The 10,246-nt window shown below is 47.5% G+C and overlaps 1 pseudogene; it reads right to left on the minus strand.

The window, feature by feature from the left end:
* Positions 1–8,567, minus strand: part of LOC135564922 (serine hydroxymethyltransferase, cytosolic-like) — a 76,151-nt pseudogene extending 67,584 nt beyond the window's left edge.
* Between the last annotated feature and the right edge of the window lie 1,679 nt (positions 8,568–10,246).

Raw genomic sequence — 10,246 nt, forward strand, 5'->3', positions numbered from 1 at the left:
CTGAGTGACTCCTGGTTAAATACAGGTTCATAGTGCCTACCTCTGTCCAGGATACCCCTCTGAGTGACTCCCTGGTTAAATACAGGTTCATAGTGCCTACCTCTGTCCAGGATACCCTCTGAGTGACTCCTGGTTAAATACAGGTTCATAGTGCCTACCTCTGTCCAGGATACCCCTCTGAGTGACTCCCTGGTTAAATACAGGTTCATAGTGCCTACCTCTGTCCAGGATACCCCTCTGAGTGACTCCTGGTTAAATACAGGTTCATAGTGCCTACCTCTGTCCAGGATACCCCTCTGAGTGACTCCTGGTTAAATACAGGTTCATAGTGCCTACCTCTGTCCAGGATACCCCTCTGAGTGACTCCCAGGTTAAATACAGGTTCATAGTGCCTACCTCTGTCCAGGATACCCCTCTGAGTGACTCCCTGGTTAAATACAGGTTCATAGTGCCTACCTCTGTCCAGGATACCCCTCTGAGTGACTCCTGGTTAAATACAGGTTCATAGTGCCTACCTCTGTCCAGGATACCCCTCTGAGTGACTCCCTGGTTAAATACAGGTTCATAGTGCCTACCTCTGTCCAGGATACCCCTCTGAGTGACTCCTGGTTAAATACAGGTTCATAGTGCCTACCTCTGTCCAGGATACCCCTCTGAGTGACTCCCTGGTTAAATACAGGTTCCTCTGTGCCTACCTGGTTAAATACAGGTTCTGTCCAGGATACCCCTCTGAGTGACTCCTGGTTAAATACAGGTTCATAGTGCCTACCTCTGTCCAGGATACCCCTCTGAGTGACTCCCTGGTTAAATAAATACCCCTCAGGTTCCATAGTGCCTACCTCTGTCCAGGATACCCCTCTGAGTGACTCCTGGTTAAATACAGGTTCATAGTGCCTACCTCTGTCCAGGATACCCTCTGAGTGACTCCCTGGTTAAATACAGGTTCATAGTGCCTACCTCTGTCCAGGATACCCCTCTGAGTGACTCCTGGTTAAATACAGGTTCATAGTGCCTACCTCTGTCCAGGATACCCCTCTGAGTGACTCCCTGGTTAAACCAGGTTCATAGTGCCTACCTCTGTCCAGGATACCCCTCTGAGTGACTCCCTGGTTAAATACAGGTTCATAGTGCCTACCTCTGTCCAGGATACCCCTCTGAGTGACTCCTGGTGTAAATACAGGTTCATAGCCTACCTCTGCCTACCCCTCTGAGTGACTCCCCAGGATACTCTCCAGGTACCCCTCCACCTCTACAGAGCTGACTGATCCCTGGTTAAATACAGGTTCATAGTGCCTACCTCTGTCCAGGATACCCCTCTGAGTGACTCCTGGTTAAATACAGGTTCATAGTGCCACCTCTGTCCAGGATACCCCCTCTGAGTGACTCCTGGTTAAATACAGGTTCATAGTGCCTACCTCTGTCCAGGATACCCCTCTGAGTGACTCCTGGTTAAATACAGGTTCATAGTGCCTACCTCTGTCCAGGATACCCCTCTGAGTGACTCCCTGGTTAAATACAGGTTCATAGTGCCTACCTCTGTCCAGGATACCCCTCTGAGTGACTCCTGGTTAAATACAGGTTCATAGTGCCTACCTCTGTCCAGGATACCCCTCTGAGTGACTCCTGGTTAAATACAGGTTCATAGTGCCTACCCTCTGTCCAGGATACCCCTCTGAGTGACTCCTGGTTAAATACAGGTTCATAGTGCCTACCTCTGTCCAGGATACCCCTCTGAGTGACTCCTGGTTAAATACAGGTTCATAGTGCCTACCTCTGTCCAGGTTACCCCTCTGAGTGACTCCTGGTTAAATACAGGTTCATAGTGCCTACCTCTGTCCAGGATACCCCTCTGAGTGACTCCTGGTTAAATACAGGTTCATAGTGCCTACCTCTGTCCAGGATACCCCTCTGAGTGACTCCCTGGTTAAATAACAGGTTCATAGTGTCTGTCCAGGATACCCCTCAGTGACTGCCTACCTCTGTCCAGGATACCCCTCTGAGTGACTCCCTGGTTAAATACAGGTTCATAGTGCCTACCTCTGTCCAGGATACCCCTCTGAGTGACTCCCTGGTTAAATACAGGTTCATAGTGCCTACCTCTGTCCAGGATACCCCTCTGAGTGACTCCCTGGTTAAATACAGGTTCATAGTGCCTACCTCTGTCCAGGATACCCCTCTGAGTGACTCCCTGGTTAAATACAGGTTCATAGTGCCTACCTCTGTCCAGGATACCCCTCTGAGTGACTCCCTGGTTAAATACAGGTTCATAGTGCCTACCTCTGTCCAGGATACCCCTCTGAGTGACTCCTGGTTAAATACAGGTTCATAGTGCTCTACCTCTGTGACTCCAGGATAGTGCCTACCTCTCCAGGATACCCCTCTGAGTGACTCCTGGTTAAATACAGGTTCATAGTGCCTACCTCTGTCCAGGATACCCCTCTGAGTGACTCCTGGTTAAATACAGGTTCATAGTGACCCTACCTCTGTCCAGGATACCCCTCTGAGTGACTCCCTGGTTAAATACAGGTTCATAGTGCCTACCTCTGTCCAGGATACCCTCTGAGTGACTCCCTGGTTAAATACAGGTTCATAGTGCCTACCTCTGTCCAGGATACCCCTCTGAGTGACTCCTGGTTAAATACAGGTTCATAGTGCCTACCTCTGTCCAGGATACCCCTCTGAGTGACTCCTGGTTAAATACAGGTTCATAGTGCCTACCTCTGTCCAGGATACCCCTCTGAGTGACTCCTGGTTAAATACAGGTTCATAGTGCCTACCTCTGTCCAGGATACCCCTCTGAGTGACTCCCTGGTTAAATACAGGTTCATAGTGCCTACCTCTGTCCAGGATGACTCCCCCTCTGAGTGACTCCTGGTTAAATACAGGTTCATAGTGCCTACCTCTGTCCAGGATACCCCTCTGAGTGACTCCCTGGTTAAATACAGGTTCATAGTGCCTACCTCTGTCCAGGATACCCCTCTGAGTGACTCCCTGGTTAAATACAGGTTCATAGTGCCTACCTCTGTCCAGGATACCCCTCTGAGTGACTCCCTGGTTAAATACAGGTTCATAGTGCCTACCTCTGTCCAGGATACCCCTCTGAGTGACTCCCTGGTTAAATACAGGTTCATAGTGCCTACCTCTGTCCAGGATACCCCTCTGAGTGACTCCCTGGTTAAATACAGGTTCATAGTGCCTACCTCTGTCCAGGATACCCCTCTGAGTGACTCCCTGGTTAAATACACAGGTTCATAGTGCCTATACTCTGTCCAGGATACCCCTCTGAGTGACTCCTGGTTAAATACAGGTTCATAGTGCCTACCTCTGTCCAGGATACCCCTCTGAGTGACTCCTGGTTAAATACAGGTTCATAGTGCCTACCTCTGTCCAGGATACCCCTCTGAGTGACTCCTGGTTAAATACAGGTTCATAGTGCCTACCTCTGTCCAGGATACCCCTCTGAGTGACTCCTACTGGTTAAATACAGGTTCATAGTGCCTACCTCTGTCCAGGATACCCCTCTGAGTGACTCCCTGGTTAAATACAGGTTCATAGTGCCTACCTCTGTCCAGGATACCCCTCTGAGTGACTCTGGTTAAATACAGGTTCATAGTGCCTAGTGCCCTCTGTCCAGGATACCCCTCTGAGTGAACCCCTGGTTAAATACAGGTTCATAGTGCCTACCTCTGTCCAGGATACCCCTCTGAGTGACTCCTGGTTAAATACAGGTTCATAGTGCCTACCTCTGTCCAGGATACCCCTCTGAGTGACTCCTGGTTAAATACAGGTTCATAGTGCCTACCTCTGTCCAGGATACCCCTCTGAGTGACTCCCTGGTTAAATACAGGTTCATAGTGCCTACCTCTGTCCAGGATACCCCTCTGAGTGACTCCCTGGTTAAATACAGGTTCATAGTGCCTACCTCTGTCCAGGAACCCCTCTGAGTGACTCCCTGGTTAAATACAGGTTCATAGTGCCTACCTCTGTCCAGGATACCCCTCTGAGTGACTCCTGGTTAAATACAGGTTCATAGTGCCTACCTCTGTCCAGGATACCCCTCTGAGTGACTAACCCCTGGTTAAATACAGGTTCATAGTGCCTACCTCTGTCCAGGATACCCCTCTGAGTGACTCCTGGTTAAATACAGGTTCATAGTGCCTACCTCTGTCCAGGATACCCCTCTGAGTGACTCCTGGTTAAATACAGGTTCATAGTGCCTACCTCTGTCCAGGATACCCCTCTGAGTGACTCCCTGGTTAAATACAGGTTCATAGTGCCTACCTCTGTCCAGGATACCCCTCTGAGTGACTCCTGGTTAAATACAGGTTATAGTGCCCCTCTCCAGGAGTGACTCCTGGTTAAATACAGGTTCATAGTGCCTACCTCTGTCCAGGACCCCTCTGAGTGACTCCTGGTTAAATACAGGTTCATAGTGCCTACCTCTGTCCAGGATACCCCTCTGAGTGACTCCCTGGTTAAATACAGGTTCATAGTGCCTACCTCTGTCCAGGATACCCCTCTGAGTGACTCCTGGTTAAATACATAAGGTTCATAGTGCCTACCTCTGTCCAGGATACCCCTCTGAGTGACTCCTGGTTAAATACAGGTTCATAGTGCCTACCTCTGTCCAGGATACCCCTCTGAGTGACTCCTGGTTAAATACAGGTTCATAGTGCCTACCTCTGTCCAGGATACCCCTCTGAGTGACTCCCTGGTTAAATACAGGTTCATAGTGCCTACCTCTGTCCAGGATACCCCTCTGAGTGACTCCCTGGTTAAATACAGGTTCATAGTGCCTACCTCTGTCCAGGATACCCCTCTGAGTGACTCCTGGTTAAATACAGGTTCATAGTTTCATATGCCTACCTCTGTCCAGGATACCCCTCTGAGTGACTCCCTGGTTAAATACAGGTTCATAGTGCCTACCTCTGTCCAGGATACCCCTCTGAGTGACTCCTGGTTAAATACAGGTTCATAGTGCCTACCTCTGTCCAGGATACCCCTCTGAGTGACTCCTGGTTAAATACAGGTTCATAGTGCCTACCTCTGTCCAGGATACCCCTCTGAGTGACTACCCTGGTTAAATACAGGTTCATAGTGCCTACCTCTGTCCAGGATACCCCTCTGAGTGACTCCTGGTTAAATACAGGTTCATAGTGCCTACCTCTGTCCAGGATACCCCTCTGAGTGACCCTGGTTCTGAGTGACTGACTCCTGGTTAAATACAGGTTCATAGTGCCTACCTCTGTCCAGGATACCCCTCTGAGTGACTCCTGGTTAAATACAGGTTCATAGTGCCTATACTCTAGTACACTAGGTTCCTCTGCCTACCAGTCCAGGATACCCCTCTGAGTGACTCCTGGTTAAATACAGGTTCATAGTGCCTACCTCTGTCCAGGATACCCCTCTGAGTGACTCCCTGGTTAAATACAGGTTCATAGTGCCTACCTCTGTCCAGGATACCCCTCTGAGTGACTCCTGGTTAAATACAGGTTCATAGTGCCTACCTCTGTCCAGGATACCCCTCTGAGTGACTCCCTGGTTAAATACAGGTTCATAGTGCCTACCTCTGTCCAGGATACCCCTCTGAGTGACTCCTGGTTAAATACAGGTTCATAGTGCCTACCTCTGTCCAGGATACCCCTCTGAGTGACTCCCTGGTTAAATACAGGTTCATAAGGTTCTCTAGTGCCACCTCTGTCCAGGATACCTCCTCTGAGTGACTCCCTGGTTAAATACAGGTTCATAGTGCCTACCTCTGTCCAGGATACCCCTCTGAGTGACTCCCTGGTTAAATACAGGTTCATAGTGCCTACCTCTGTCCAGGATACCCCTCTGAGTGACTCCTGGTTAAATACAGGTTCATAGTTCATAGTGCCTACCTCTGTCCAGGATACCCCTCTGAGTGACTCCCTGGTTAAATACAGGTTCATAGTGCCTACCTCTGTCCAGGATACCCCTCTGAGTGACTCCTGGTTAAATACAGGTTCATAGTGCCTACCTCTGTCCAGGATACCCCTCTGAGTGACTCCTGGTTAAATACAGGTTCATAGTGCCTACCTCTGTCCAGGATACCCCTCTGAGTGACTCCCTGGTTAAATACAGGTTCATAGTGCCTACCTCTGTCCAGGATACCCCTCTGAGTGACTCCTGGTTAAATACAGGTTCATAGTGCCTACCTCTGTCCAGGATACCCCTCTGAGTGACTCCTGGTTAAATACAGGTTCATAGTGCCTACCTCTGTCCAGGATACCCCTCTGAGTGACTCCCTGGTTAAATACAGGTTCATAGTGCCTACCTCTGTCCAGGATACCCCTCTGAGTGACTCCTGGTTAAATACAGGTTCATAGTGCCTACCTCTGTCCAGGTTACCCCTCTGAGTGACTCCCTGGTTAAATAGGTTCAGTGTTCCATAATAAAGGTTCATAGTGCCTACCTCTGTCCAGGATACCCCTCTGAGTGACTCCTGGTTAAATACAGGTTCATAGTGCCTACCTCTGTCCAGGATACCCCTCTGAGTGACTCCCTGGTTAAATACAGGTTCATAGTGCCTACCTCTGTCCAGGATACCCCTCTGAGTGACTCCCTGGTTAAATACAGGTTCATAGTGCCTACCTCTGTCCAGGATACCCCTCTGAGTGACTCCCTGGTTAAATACAGGTTCATAAAGGTTCATAGTGCCTACCTCTGTCCAGGATACCCCTCTGAGTGACTCCTGGTTAAATACAGGTTCATAGTGCCTACCTCTGTCCAGGATACCCCTCTGAGTGACTCCTGGTTAAATACAGGTTCATAAAGGTTCATAGTGCCTACCTCTGTCCAGGATACCCCTCTGAGTGACTCCCTGGTTAAATACAGGTTCATAGTGCCTACCTCTGTCCAGGATACCCCTCTGAGTGACTCCCTGGTTAAATACAGGTTCATAGTGCCTACCTCTGTCCAGGATACCCCTCTGAGTGACTCCTGGTTAAATACAGGTTCATAGTGCCTACCTCTGTCCAGGATACCCCTCTGAGTGACTCCCTGGTTAAATACAGGTTCATAGTGCCTACCTCTGTCCAGGATACCCCTCTGAGTGACTCCTGGTTAAATACAGGTTCATAGTGCCTACCTCTGTCCAGGATACCCCTCTGAGTGACTCCTGGTTAAATACAGGTTCATAGTGCCTACCTCTGTCCAGGATACCCCTCTGAGTGACTCCCTGGTTAAATACAGGTTCATAGTGCCTACCTCTGTCCAGGATACCCCTCTGAGTGACTCCTGGTTAAATACAGGTTCATAGTGCCTACCTCTGTCCAGGATACCCCTCTGAGTGACTCCCTGGTTAAATACAGGTTCATAGTGCCTACCTCTGTCCAGGTTACCCCTCTGAGTGACTCCTGGTTAAATACAGGTTCATAGTGCCTACCTCTGTCCAGGATACCCCTCTGAGTGACTCCTGGTTAAATACAGGTTCATAGTGCCTACCTCTGTCCAGGATACCCCTCTGAGTGACTCCTGGTTAAATACAGGTTCATAGTGCCTACCTCTGTCCAGGATACCCCTCTGAGTGACTCCCTGGTTAAATACAGGTTTATAGTGCCTACCTCTGTCCAGGATACCCCTCTGAGTGACTCCCTGGTTAAATACAGGTTCATAGTGCCTACCTCTGTCCAGGATACCCCTCTGAGTGACTCCCTGGTTAAATACAGGTTCATAGTGCCTACCTCTGTCCAGGTTACCCCTCTGAGTGACTCCCTGGTTAAATACAGGTTCATAGTGCCTACCTCTGTCCAGGATACCCCTCTGAGTGACTCCCTGGTTAAATACAGGTTTATAGTGCCTACCTCTGTCCAGGATACCCCTCTGAGTGACTCCCTGGTTAAATACAGGTTCATAGTGCCTACCTCTGTCCAGGATACCCCTCTGAGTGACTCCCTGGTTAAATACAGGTTCATAAAGGTTCATAGTGCCTACCTCTGTCCAGGATACCCCTCTGAGTGACTCCCTGGTTAAATACAGGTTCATAAAGGTTCATAGTGCCTACCTCTGTCCAGGTTACCCCTCTGAGTGACTCCCTGGTTAAATACAGGTTCATAAAGCTTCATAGTGCCTACCTCTGTCCAGGATACCCCTCTGAGTGACTCCCTGGTTAAATACCGGATCATAAAGCTTCATAAAGCTTCATAGTGCCTACCTCTGTCCAGGATACCCCTCTGAGTACTTGTTGTTCATACAGGAGCCCAGGGCTTCTAGAACAGCTCTGGAGGTGAAGTTCTCTGATGCGATCAGCTCCAGGCCGAAGGTCTGACGGTGCTTCTCTCTCTTGATGATGGAGAACACCTAGACAATACACCGTTCCATTATAATACACCTAGACAATACACCGATTCATTATAATACACCGAACACAATACACCTTTCCATTATAATACACCTAACACAATACACTGATTCATTATAATACACCTAGACAATACACCGTTCCATTATAATACACCTAACACAATACACTGATTCATTATAATACACCTAGACCAGTGGTCACCGATTCATTATAATACACCTCTGAACAATACCAGATTCATATCGAATTTTATATTTACTCCAGAAAAAAAAATACTAGGCCCGGCCCTTCAAAAGAGAACGGAATAATGGCGAAAAGGTTAGGTAAGAGAAAAATTGATTCAGAATGCACCTAGACAATGCAGTGGACAAACAATTTTTTTGGTTCAATGCAAAGAAAAGGCTGTTTGTCTCATCTGTCAAGAGACTGTGGCGGTATTCAAATAATACATCTTCGCCGACACTATGAATCCCGTCACAAAGACAATACACGATAGCTTGCAAGGCCAAATACGAGCAGACAAACTCTCAAAGCTAAAAAGTGGACTACTGTCTCAGCAGAATACATTTATAATAGCTCAGCTGAACCAGGCATCCGTTCGGGCCATTCGGGTTGCTAAACTGATAGCAAGAAGCGGTAAGCCTTTCACTGACGGAGAGTTTGTTAAGAAATGGATGGATGCTGTCCGGAGGAGGTGTGTCCCGAGAAGAAAGATGCATTTAATGCCGTAAGTCTGTCAAGTACAATCACCAGACGCGTTGAAGAAATTATAATGTATATGCCCAGCTGCAGCAGAAGACGAAAGAATTTGACTTTTTTCATTAGCACTGGATGAGAGCACGGACGTGCAAGACACACGCAACTGCTCATTTTTATTCCCAGCCTTCATATCAGTTTGAGTTGGCTGAGTTACAGAACATTATGATGTTCTGAAAGACGCATTCAAGCCCAACAGTCTCATTGACTTCTATAACCGCCCTCCCAAACGACACATATCCAAACATCAAAAAACACGCAATGAAAATGTCCACAGTTTTTGGCAGCACGTATATCTGCGAGAAAATTTTTATAAACTGCTGAAAACCCCGATGAGATCAAGATTGACAGATGAACATTTGCATCAGTGCTTGAGACTGGCTGTAACTAGAATGGAACCTGATATTCAACTTCTCACCAGCCAGATGCAGGCCCACAGTTCACACTGATGAACATACATTATAAGCTCACTTTTCTGACTTGAATGAGTCATTCTAGCATAAACAAATATAATCATAATAAAATCTACTGGGATAAATCCATCTTTACAACCATACTGGTAGTGAAATGTCATTGTGCTGTGTAGGTGCTGTATCACTTAGTTCAGTTTCTCAACCTGCTTCTTTTGTGGTTTTCAGGGAAGTTGATGAGAGAGCTGCAAACAGCGGTGTCTACAAGCCTACTGGAACCTACAAAAAGGATTATAAGGAAGGAACACAAGAACTTTAAGAGACTGCTCATATGTGTCAGAGAGATTCTGCTCTGACAACTGAGCTGAACTTTTTATCTGTTAAGATTGTGCATGGCACGACAGAAAGTTAATGTTCCATTTTTTTTCTATGAAGAACCAAGAGAGAGTTATTTAGTTATTATTTCCTGATTTTTTCTGTGAAGAACTCAGAGAGGGTTATTTAGTTATTATTTATTTCATTAATAGTGTTATTATTTGTTTCCTGACTTTTTTTCTGTAAAGAACCTGGAAAGGGTTATTTGGTTATGTGTGGCTTTATGAAAACAATACATTTTTAAGCTCCCCTACGATCGTCACACTTTTTCTGTTACAAACTGACACCGGCCCCCCATCAGAGAAGGGAAAAGTTATGTGGCCCTCACAGGAAAAAGTTTGGGGACCCCTGACCTAGCCAATACACCGTTCCATTATAA

The sequence above is a fragment of the Oncorhynchus nerka genome, linkage group LG26, assembly GCF_034236695.1.
Source record: "Oncorhynchus nerka isolate Pitt River linkage group LG26, Oner_Uvic_2.0, whole genome shotgun sequence".
Lineage (NCBI taxonomy): Eukaryota > Metazoa > Chordata > Actinopteri > Salmoniformes > Salmonidae > Oncorhynchus > Oncorhynchus nerka.